The sequence below is a fragment of the Centroberyx gerrardi genome, chromosome 14 (genome assembly GCF_048128805.1).
Source record: "Centroberyx gerrardi isolate f3 chromosome 14, fCenGer3.hap1.cur.20231027, whole genome shotgun sequence".
NCBI lineage: Eukaryota > Metazoa > Chordata > Actinopteri > Beryciformes > Berycidae > Centroberyx > Centroberyx gerrardi.
Genome location: NC_136010.1, coordinates 29,581,965 through 29,594,139, shown reverse-complemented (window position 1 = coordinate 29,594,139; position 12,175 = coordinate 29,581,965).

The following is a 12,175-nucleotide window of genomic DNA, read 5'->3' as shown; positions in this document are numbered from 1 at the left end:
TTGGACAGTGCAGTTATTTTTGCATGACCAAGTCTCTCCCAAAACACACACTAACTTCTCTGTTCAGTGATTTATTTGCCCAACCAAGTATCACTATTCTTCTCTCCCCTCCACGTGTTTCCTTCACCTGCCAGGGTAAAGGAAAGATGAACACCTACTGGCTGATAGGCCATAAGAACTATAGTGTCCAGAATGACAGTCTAGTTTGCCACTGGAATCCCAACATGGCCAGAAAGAAGAGGGTGGTGCCAGGCAGCGAAGGCTCTATGGGCAACGTGAGTTGAATTGGTCCAGATTTCTAAAGGTTGGCCATTAAGGAAGCCACACTGCTTGCAGTTGAGCAGGAGTTATCTCCACTTGTAGAAAAGCTGAAAATTAATGTATCTGTTTTCTTCATATTCCCATATACTTTCTCATATTGTGTATAGTGTTTCATAGACTATATTGTAGGAAAAGCTAAAACTACCCCCTTTTAAGTTAATCCTTATCTTATGTTGCTTCCCTCTATGCCAGTCATTAGTGACAGTGCAGAGCCTCAGTGAGAACGCCACCACCCCGGTCTCCCTTCCCTCCTCCGTGTTAAACCAAACCCCACCGCGGCCTCAGCCAGACAAGCCTGGCCTAAGTGTGTCTGCTCAGATGGAGCCTTGTGCTGGCAGCTACGGTACCCTGGGCTCCATGATCGGGGGGCTGCAGGGAGGAGATGAGAGCCCTGTACCCAGGCAGGAAAGGACTGGCGGCGGGGACAAACCCAACCTGCTGCCTGGCTCCATCCACCACATGTAACTGCACTGAGAAACCTGCAGCAGCACCGGACTCGGGGCTCCAGTCACGTCATTTATTTTTAGCAACTGAAGAAAATCAGGGAGAGTAGTTTGCAGTAGAGAGGTGATCACAGTTTGACTTCAGGAAATTGCAGCTGATAATGTAATAACTGCCGGATACTGTACTAAATTGTCAAAATGTAATAAAATATCCCTCTAAATGGGTGTAAAGGTGCAATAAATACGTTTTTTTTGCCCCATAGCACAAAATTACCATAATATACAGTATCTGTGGAAGTTGACAGGGTTGTTGATCAAGAACAGTGATTTAATGATTATTCAGCTGCTGACATTTTTGGCTTTCAAAACTCACTTTCTGGCCCATACTCTGTTTTTGGAACAAAAATTCCCCAGCCATTGGAGTTTCAAGACAAACAAGGGTTTATTTTTTATTTTATTTATTTTTTTCATTTTAACATTTTAAGCATCAACAACATTTAGTGAGTAAGTAAATCTAATCTGGACACCTTTCAAAACCGTAGTTTTCAAAAGTGTATGTATGTATATATACTGTATGTATACAGTACTGTGCAAAGTCTCACATGTAAAAAAAATTCCGTACAGCGAAGATGCTTTCAAAAATAAAAAAATGAAATAAAAAGTTTCTAAATATCACAAAATTTACTATAAAGAGCAGTCTACTGACACACTAATGCAGAAAACAAATAAATAAACATCTAAGACAAAATTTATATAAAAAATCTTGGGTGCCTAAGACTTTTGCACAGTACTATATATATATATATATATATATATATTTATATATCCATACACATACACACATGCATATACATGCAAACATGCAAATACATAAGAGCAAACATAAACGTTGTTGTATAGCAGTTAAAACAGTACAAAAATACAACAGTCCACATTATTCACTAAAGGCCGCAGCAAAAAGATGAGTATTAAGTAATTTAAATTTAGCAATATTTGCATTACATTTACATTTTAGAAATTTAGCTAACACTCTTACCCACAGTGACTTACAATGGATGTGATTTGTACATATGCCCCTTGTATTGCCCTTCTTAGCCAACACCTCCAATAACCTTTTACTTCAATAATTGGAGCAACACCATCAGACAATGACAGACAAGGTTAGTTACCGTAATCAAGGAATCAAGGTCACTGAGTCTCATAGCAAAGTGCCAGCAAAACATTTAAAGAAGCAACATGATTTGATTAGTTTTCTGTTGTGGGGAGTTATAAGTAGGAATTATTTCATTATTATTAAAATCTACACCCCCACCAATCTCCAGTTAATGTATTATCAGGAAAAAATATTATAATATCACATATTATTAATTAACTAAGGCATTATTACATTATCTGGCAATTTATTTCATTAAGTTTTATTACATTTTTGACCCATTTGGAGTGACATTTTGATACATTAAAACAAATTATTACATTATCCAGCAGTTATTACATTAGCGGTTTTTCCTTTGAAGTAGTAGTTGATGTCAAGGAACGAAGAGAAGAATCAGTGTCAGCCTTGTTATTTAATGTCTTGTTTGTCCTGTTTGTCAGTACAAATGTTTGCTAGTAAACCATAATTCACAAATGATTTAGAAACACGTACCATTTGTAAGTAGTTGTATCATTTGCAATGCAGACTTCCTGTTGTCTGCAAGAGATGTTACAGATGTACAGTATATTAATGTACACAAAGGAGTCTTTTCCCTGATTGTGAAGGTGCATGAAATAGAATCTTTTTTTATCTGATTCTGTAGCAAAATTCTAGATAGTTATTTGGATTGTAGCAGTAGCTAACACTCTCTGTTTCTAATTTCTCAGCCAGAGACCAGTGGTTAGGTTTCACAATACCTATGGGTAACTAAAAGTCCTTTAAAATACAAATAGTTTTTGAAATTGTCTAAGTTTGAATCTTAGTTTTCAGATCACTTCCATCGAGTTCATATCAGCATTTATTTTCTTCAACGACTGCAATTAAGGCTGTTTTGTCCAGTGTGAGTAATGAAACCTGTGTGCATCAGAGACTATGACTGGGCAAAGGATACTGGGCTATTCATTGATGATGATGATTGTAGGCAACAAGGAGGCACGGATGTAGTATTCTGTATGGAGTGATAAATTGTATATGGGCTTTTGCTGCATTTTCACCTGCTATTACGTTTGAGGAATACAGTAAATGTTCAGTGTTGGACGAATTCTGAGAATAAAAACCCCAAATAATTTGATACCTTCCAAAATATTTGAATCAAAAGAACTGTATTAGAAAAGTTTGGTTTCAAAATAACATATTCACGATTTGAATAATTTGACACCTGATCTTACAAAAGTATTTCTGGCATTAAAATTGTGAAACACAGAATTCTACACAATCTGGAGTTGTGCCAAAAGCATGCTTGTCAACTGAGACAGGAAAATAGGGCATCAATGCAAGATTACTGCAAGTGTGTGAGGCTGTGTTCACATGTAGCGTTTTTTATTTATTTATTTATTTATTTATTTTTACCTTTTTTGGATCTATATATAATTTGTCTCTTACATACCTGTAGCAGACCCGCAGAGAATGTTGACTCCAGATATATATATATGCTACATACTGTATGTGCTATTGTTTTGACTGCTCATGAAGATCATAACCAAAGGATGGAGTCCACACGGTAAAAGGTATGTTAACTAAATGTTTTATTATAATTCAAAGCAAAACAAAACAAATGGGGTGTGTAGTAAGTATCAGTGTGTCGGGCTGGTGTAGGATGCAATAGTCAGGGAGGATGTACCAATTGACAGGACCCAGTTCACTCGCTTCCTCTCGTCCTCACATCTTCTCATTGTTTCCCGTGACCTTTCACCGAGCAGTCGTGGAGGAGACGCGAGGCGAGCAGACGAGGAGAAATCGTTACCAAATGGAACACACCAAGGGTGTGTGGTGAAGGGGTGTTGTTACGTGGCGGAAAAGAAAAAGCCAAACAACCAAATATACCAGGGGCCTCATTTATAAACGGTGCGTACGCCACTTTCCACGCACATTTCGGGATTTATAAAAAATAAACGTGATGTGAGAAAGTGCGCACCTCTATGGTAACTTTGACCCATCCGTACGCACATTTTGGACACGCTGTGAAATGGAGACTCTGATGGCCAAGCAGTGAAATCAAGTAAAATGTTATTATGACACTTTCAATCGGCTCTTTATGCTCCATAGGATCAAACAGACCTCTAATAATAATATCCCAGAGGAACATCCTGACCTTAATCATTTATTTGTTGCCTTTACACACCGTCAAGTTAACCCAAACAGCACGCATCTTTATTTATAACAAACTGTCAATACGGCCTCATAATTTTCATGTCCCATTTAATTGGGATAAACTCAAGATGTTAAGCAACTGGACTGACTGTCACAGGGTTATTAAAGAGCTTGCAATGATGGTGCGTAATGACGCATTATGGCTGCTTTCATGGTGCACAGGGCACATGGAGACGCTGTGGCCAGGCGAACAGCCGTCCTCTACAGCCAGCTCTTCACCAACGATCGCACTGATCTGATACCCCGAGTCAGAAAATGAGAATTACACACTTGTCAAGTCTATTCCTACATCTGTTATGGGTTTTATTAGTCAAATAGGCTAAGAGTGTGAAATGTTGAATGCGTGGTTACGTTCACTCTTTCAAAAAAGAAAAGGCATATTTAGGATATACTTGCCTGCTGCCCGCGGTCTCATCTTGCTCTGATGTCATATCGTTGTCACCCTCTTTTTCTGGCATAATGACACTAATTTGGGTTTCCCCCATTATCGAGATGAGACGTCAGTCAAGGGCAGAGAGCTCCCTCACCCCCGCCAGTGGCACTGACACTGCACTTTTTGGCAAACAGTTGTTTATTTATTTATTTATTTTGGTGATACCCGAACTAAGGCCACCAAATAATACCTCTGGCTTCGCCTCGACCTCCCAGCAAGCATTTCAATTTCACAATCTGTGAAATGTATCTTTCTCGTCGACATCAGCCCACTCCTTGGACCTAATTCTGCGTTCCATTCAAAGTCGGATGTCAGAAGTTCCCAGTTGAAATCCAGTGGTCGAACTCGGAAAAACGCCCTTGAAATTTAAATGTGCCCAATGTAAAATACTGTTCCCCACGCAATGGCTAATGCTATGTCAATTATATTTGGAGCTAACTAGCTAGTTAGCACAGAATTGTTAGCTACTTTTTTGTACAGTTGAGCACCTGCCCTCCTAAAAGTCTGTGCACGGACCTGCTGTGTACAGTCAAATCAAGGAAGTGTGATATTGTACTATTACAAGACGCTCACCTCTCTGAAGCCGAATGTAAGAAGCTCTGTAGAGACTGTGTTGGACATGTTTTTTTTTCTGTTGGGTCTAGCAATAGTAGGGGAGTTGCTATCTTGGCGCATAAAAAGCTGCAGTTTAAATGCAATCTCGTTTACAAAGATAGCAGGTTTCCAAAGTGACAAAGTGAAAGTCCAATAAAAATATTAACCTCAAAAAACAATGACAACTGTAACAACAGTAAAAGAAGAAACAAGTAAAAGAAGAAAACAGTGGTAATAAAACATAAGTAAATGAGAATTATAACCGAATGTAACCAGCCCTTTACAGTATCGGTAATTGTAATTGTCGTGGCTTCTTTTATCTACAACTAGCCACTATACGCCGTAAAGTTCCAACGCACAGGTACTCACAGTTTGTTGATTTTGTGTTCTTGTTGGCTTGGCTTACTTGGCTTGTTCCAAACAAAGAATAACTCATATACATTCATAAAAATAAAACAGGCCTTTACAAGTCAAATTAAATCAAAAAGGAGCAAAAACTCAAATAAAATGTTCTTCTCTCTCTCTAATTGTTTGTTGCGGTTGAGAACTGTGGCTCGCCAGCGTCTTCCAGCTACTGCTTGCACACCTGATTCAATTAATTGGCTGGGGTGCCATAAGCTATTTGCTCCTATATTCCTTTGCCAACCTTTCACCTATAGGTAGCATCATTGTCTTCAAAACAAAACAGGCTCTAACAGTAATTGTTAACTGTAATTGTGTTGTAACTTATTTACAGTAATGTACTGTAACTATGCCCTTACAGTTTTACAGTCATTTGCTGGCAACAGTGTTGCCAGTGTGTTACTGTAACTGCAACTGCAACTTTGAATAATTAAGATAAAATAAGATAGCACTTTATTAATCCCCTTGGGGAAATTCAGGTGCCACAGCAGCAACTGGTAGACAGTACCATGGAAAACAAGTACAGTAAGTACAATAAGTAAGTACAATAAGATAATATGTTCCTAGTCTGAGGTTCAAGATTGGAATTCATGAATTTCATGTTTGTTTCTTCATTGAAATGTAGTCTATAATTGCATTGTGTGTGTAGACTGTATGTAGCCTATTTAACCCGCACCCGCTCGACCCATTCTCAATATTATATTCAGTCGACCCTAACTAGCCCCACCTGCAGAGAAAGCTGTGGGAGCCGCGGGTTTCGGATTGACCCATCAACACAGGCGTTTAATGTCCAAATACTAGGCTATATAGGAAAAGTCATGGCAGGACAACAGTTGCACGCCCATTTGCGTCAGCCCATGAAAATACTGGTGTTTGAATTCTCCAGGCTGTTAGTGGTACCTCTTTGGCTGATATTTATTGTTAGTGTCACTTTGTCACTTTTGATTACACACACACACACACACACACACACACACACACACACACACACAGGCTTTTCTAAAAAAAAACAAAAAAAACAATGTCCCACACTGGGACATTGATTTTTAGGACACATACATAGGCTACTAGACCAAAGCATGATAAATAACAAGTGACCACTCCCTTGCTAGACAGTTGGTTACTCTTCCGGTTTGTGATGTAGGTGAAACGACACGCTTGAGAGCCTCTCCTGACTAATTAACTTTAAAACCTTATCTAATCTTTAGCACACCGAGTTTTACAACGAGCAACTAACAAGCAACTAACAAATATAACAAAGTGGAATATGAAATACGGAATGAGCAATTCAAAACAGAACCAAGCCGGCACTCAAGGACCACCTGCAAAGCGGGCCAACACGCTGGCTGGTAAGATAGCAGCGATGGCTGCTAATGACACTGGCAATCAGCGTTCCGAACAAGATGCTGCAGGTGCATTTCTTGTACTTGTGGTTTCTTGTACTGCAGAATTTAAGGCAAACCTAAATTCTGGCAGGTATTGGTCCCATTTCTTGTGGTTGTCTTCCACATAGGAGGAGATCATACATTTTAATGTGTGATTAACTTGTTCAGTCATATTGGTCTGAGGGTGATAGGCAGTGGTAAAGTTGGGTGTTACAGTCCATTTGTCACAGATTTCCTTGAATACAGATGATATGAATTGGGATCCTGAGAGTACAAAATCTGGTACACTCCATCTTGTGAAGATTTATTTTCTGAGGATGCGGGCAATGGTCTGGGAGGAGGCATTTCGCATGAGGAAGAGTTCTACCCATTTTGTGAAATAATCCACAAATACCAGAATAAATTCATTTTGTTCCGAACTGCTGGGCAGGGGACCCATTATGTCTCTCAGTCGGGCCTTTTAGTATTAGAGTATTGCTGCATCTTTCCTGCAGGTTTTCTATTGTCTGCCTTCAGACTCTGACATTTCACACAGCATTTGATTAAATGTTTTACATCCGTCCACATTCCAGGCCAGAAAGCCACTTTATGGAGCCTTTTATAGGTTTTAAATATTCCACCATGGCCACATAGAGGGTTTTCATGGTATGCTTTGAGCATCAGACTCTTCGGAATGTAGATACGATAGTGAAATTGATTGTCTGAAAGTTGGGATTTACGGTAGACTTTATCTTCCAAGACTATATAGTCCTGTACAACAGAATCGCTGTTTTCTGCCAGATCTTTGCTTCCCAAATAGACTCAAGTGATACAGGAGGATTCACAGAATCTTTTTTTCCTGAGTACAGGTTGTATCCAGCACGGACAGGAATTCTGGAAAGAGCATCTGGGGCAACATTAAGTTTTCCTTTCCTATACTCGACAATGAAGTCAAATCTCTTCCCTCCGTAATTTAACCTGAAACCCTTTCTGTCATGTTGCTACCGTGGTAGGGACAAAATGTTGGGACTTCTTTTTACCGGTGGCAGTCATCTTTTCTTCTGTAAACAAGTTGCGCAACACTCGCTGGAAGCTAGAGCATGCGTCGTCAAGCAGTTGGATTGCCGTACATGTCGCAAAATGCTGTGAAAACTCCGATAGGACGTCATAGTGCGATTAAGGTGTATACATGTCCACAATGCACTTCAATAATGCGACTAAGATCGGAATACTCCACATGTCTTAATTCGACTATTGCTTACTCTGACTATGACCTTATTCGGGTTAAGGTAATCAGAAACTGCTGTTTACATGGCAGTGTCTTATTCAGACTATTGTCTTAATCGGGTTAATATCGGAATATTGCAGTCTATGTAAACGTAGTCAATGATATCATCTAAATAGACTAAGCAGAACTGACCATGAAGATTTCCCAAGACAGTCTCCATTAGTCTCTGAAAGGTCGCAGGGGCATTTTTTAACCCAAAGGGCATGACGTTGAAGTGGTATAGACCGAATGGAGTAATGAAAGCCGTTTTTGCTTTACGCTCTGGGTCCATAGGAACTTGCTAATAATTGCTATTTAGATCTATAGTGGAGAAAATTACTGATCCAGAGAGTGACTCAAGGATTTCATTGATATTAGGCAGAGGATATGCATCAGTTTCCATGACGTCATTGACTTTTCGGAAGTCCACACAAAATCTATGACCACCATCTTTCTTTGGTGGCAAGACAACTGGTGAGGCCCATCCTGAATGTGATGGCTCAATGATACCATTACTCAGCATATCCCCAAGCTGCTCTTCAACAATGGCTTGTTTACCAGGAGACATTCTGTCTTCTAAAGTTTTTGTTTGATCGGGGCATTGTTAGTAGTGTATATCTGATGGCACACACATCAGCACTTATTAAAGAAAGGCTCGGACCATTTTGCTTGTTTGGTGTATTTTTCCTGGGTGAAATGGATACATCATTACAACATACAACATTTGGATTGGATTTGAAACTGTACTCTCTGTCAGCCACATGGATTTGCATCTCACTAATTGACAGGAAGTCAAGCCCAAGGACAACACCGTAAGCCAGGGCTTCTGGACCAAATACAGCAGTTGGTGAGGTGAATGTATTTCCATGCAGATCAATTTCCAATTCTACCCATCCAAGTGGGGTCTCCGCCTCGCCAATAGCGAGATACAAAGGACCGCCTGTCCAAGATTTAAGGTCTTCTCTTGACCTTCTGAGTTTCACCCACAGATACTCGTGGATGAGGATGTAGCTTGCTCCTGTATCCACTATGGCCTTCCCACGCCAGGTTCCAATGGTGATAGGCACTACTAGTTGTTGTGGAATAGTCAAAGAAACAGGAGAAGGGCCTTTTGTCTTTGGACCAGTAACAGTAGAGGGGTCCTCCGGGGAAGTCTGTTTGATCGGTTTCTTAGTTCTTGCAGTTGACAAGAACTATTACTGGGTCAACCACTGGATTTAGATGATTGCTTGAGTTGCTGGTTGCTGGCGGGGCTGGAGTTAACAGATGAATTGTAATATAGACAAGCACCAGGAGGGTGTTGTCCTTTACCACTCCAGCACAGCACGGGGGTTTATCTATTTGTCGAACAGGATTGGCAGCCACCTTAGGTGGAGGAAGATTTTTGACACTGGTTCTTTGATTATATTCCAGTTGTTGCTCATGATCCTTTTCAAGCTGGTTACCAAGACGTACTAAGTCTTCCACATTATCAACTCTACCTTGGAGCTGACTGGTAAGATGAGGTTTGATATTTTACAAAATCATTTTCACTATGTTCGATTCAGTCAAAGAGGGTTTCCACCTCATACAAAGCACCCTATAAGAGAAAGCAAAATCTCTTATAGTTTCCTGTTCTCCTTGTTTTCTGGTTCTGACCCTTTCTGCCAATTCCTCCTCATAATCTTCAGCAAGGAAAGCAGACAGGAAGGCAGATTCAAATTGGGTCCATGTAGTTACATAGGACCTGGCAATCTCCCACCAGTCCCGGGCAGTTCCATGAAGCACAGTTCTGAGGGTTGCAAGAAGGTTAGAGTCAGATAAAGATAAAGGTTGCAGAGCTAGAAAGTCATGGCGTACGTCAAATGCCATGTCATGGTATTTTGACAAGTACGTAAGGGGGTCAGGATCATCACTAGGCCTACCATATATTGGAAATTTTTCAATTTTCTCAATTTGATATGGTCACTTTTTGACATGGCAGAGGTAGTAGTAATAGTAGTTACTGGCACTGCTGGAGGGTCAGAGGAGAGAATGGAGGAGGGTGAAGGAAGAGGGGATGTGTTCTCTTTTCATGCTTCATCAGTTTGTTCCTTCATATCAGTTCTCACTTGCTCAATGTTGGTGTGTAACTTTGTTAACTGTGCAATGCCGTAATCCACACCTTTGGATACACTCTTCAAGCTTTCTTGCGTGGGTTGTTTAAAAGTTTGGATTTCTCCTTGCAATTCCTCTTCGATCTGTTCCATCATGAACCAAATCTCTGAGTTAAGGGAAAGTTCAGAGTTTTTCACCTCCTCTGCTACAACAGTTTTGACTGCTTTGACAATCTTATCCATTTCCATTTCAACACTTTCTTTGCTGGAAGTGATGTATGACTTACGTTTACAATAATTGGCATTTGACTGGTCAGCAAGAGCTTTGAGTTGGATCTCAAAACGAGTTTGGTTTTCCTTCACATTTTTGGCCATTTCATTTATTACCTTGTTTTGTTTATCCAGTGTTTCATATAAATTCAACCAGTTATCCTGAGTTTTCACAGCAAGTTGGTTTAATTCCCTTGCAGGATTAGCAATAGTTCCTGGTAATTCCTGCTGTGATACGGATTCAGATGCTGAGGAAGAAGTGCTTGCACTGTTAGCCTTCCCAGGCATATTGAAGGATGGTCAAACTTGTTGAACATGGGTTTCATTTGTCCATGTTAGAGACTGAGTGGGTGTATAGGAACTACCACCAGTGGCGGATGAACATATGGTGCACAGGCTCCTGGTCTTGCTGGTAGAAGCTGTGTTGGAGTTTGAAAGTAAGTTGGAAGGCGAGGGTCATATCCCCTTGGCACATCATAAGTTGGTAAGGGGGTATGAATATCAGGACAATCTATCTCCAGAGAGACTGACGGAGAATGGTGAATTTGTGAGTTGTCTGAATCAGTCATCTTGGGTAGTAAAATGACAGAGAATGTAATAGTAATGTCTGATGTAAGTGTGCAAATAACACCAGTTAGTAAAGTTTTCAAAAGCACCACCACATAGATATTCAAACCCCACGTCGATTTTTTTTTAATTTTTTTATTAGCGAAAAGTGATAACAAAACATAACAAACATAACAAAACAGTGGGATATATACATACGGAAGCCCTGAAGGTTTAAAAAACAAAGGTTTGCGGTCAATGTTTATCTCGTACGTGTGAGATTCTATCTCGTACGTACCTCAAAAAAAAAAAAGCGGTACGAGATACTAACTCGTACGAGTACGAGTCCTACTCGTACGAGTTAGTTACTAACTCGTAAGTATGAGATAGTATCTCGTACGTATGAGATGAACTTAGGTTTTGGCCTACACTGACTGCATTTTTTTTTTTTAGACCTTGCCCTTCAGGGCGCAGCACTGTATGACTTACGACTTACCTGACATTTCCTGTAGCCTACCTTACAGTGTTCTATAGTATAAAATAAAATAAACAGTTTGAATAACATTTGCTAAATGTTTGCTAAATATTTATACATTTATAATGAGCTCTGTCCTGTTTGGGAACGTGCTCTGACGCACGCACTTGCCTTTCTTCTGTCCTCCTATTCTTCCGATCCACAGTCAAACACAATCCCACAGTATTTCTCTGAAGCGGCTCCTTGGCCTGCTTTGTCTGAAAAAAGTGTAGCTGTCAATATTCATGTTTGGATATTCCATAGAAATACAAGCGCAATATTGCGCAATGAATCTTTCCATTTATCCACAGACAGGCTCTCCCATGTACACAGACTATTTCATGTCCTGGTGATATCTCATGTTAATAAAATAATGCGTGGCCACGACTTAGTAGCTAACGTGTGGGAACGAGATCCTTATGTTTGGTACTGAGGAGTATCCACCGCGCTACAAGTCCGCATATAGCGCTGTGCGCCTTTTCAGCACCACGGAGGCCTGGAGAGTGAGACACAGGAACGAGGGGCCAAGAGGGAAGCGCTGTAAATTCAATAATAACACATAACATAATAATATTTCTGATCGAAAATATATTCAAGGACCAT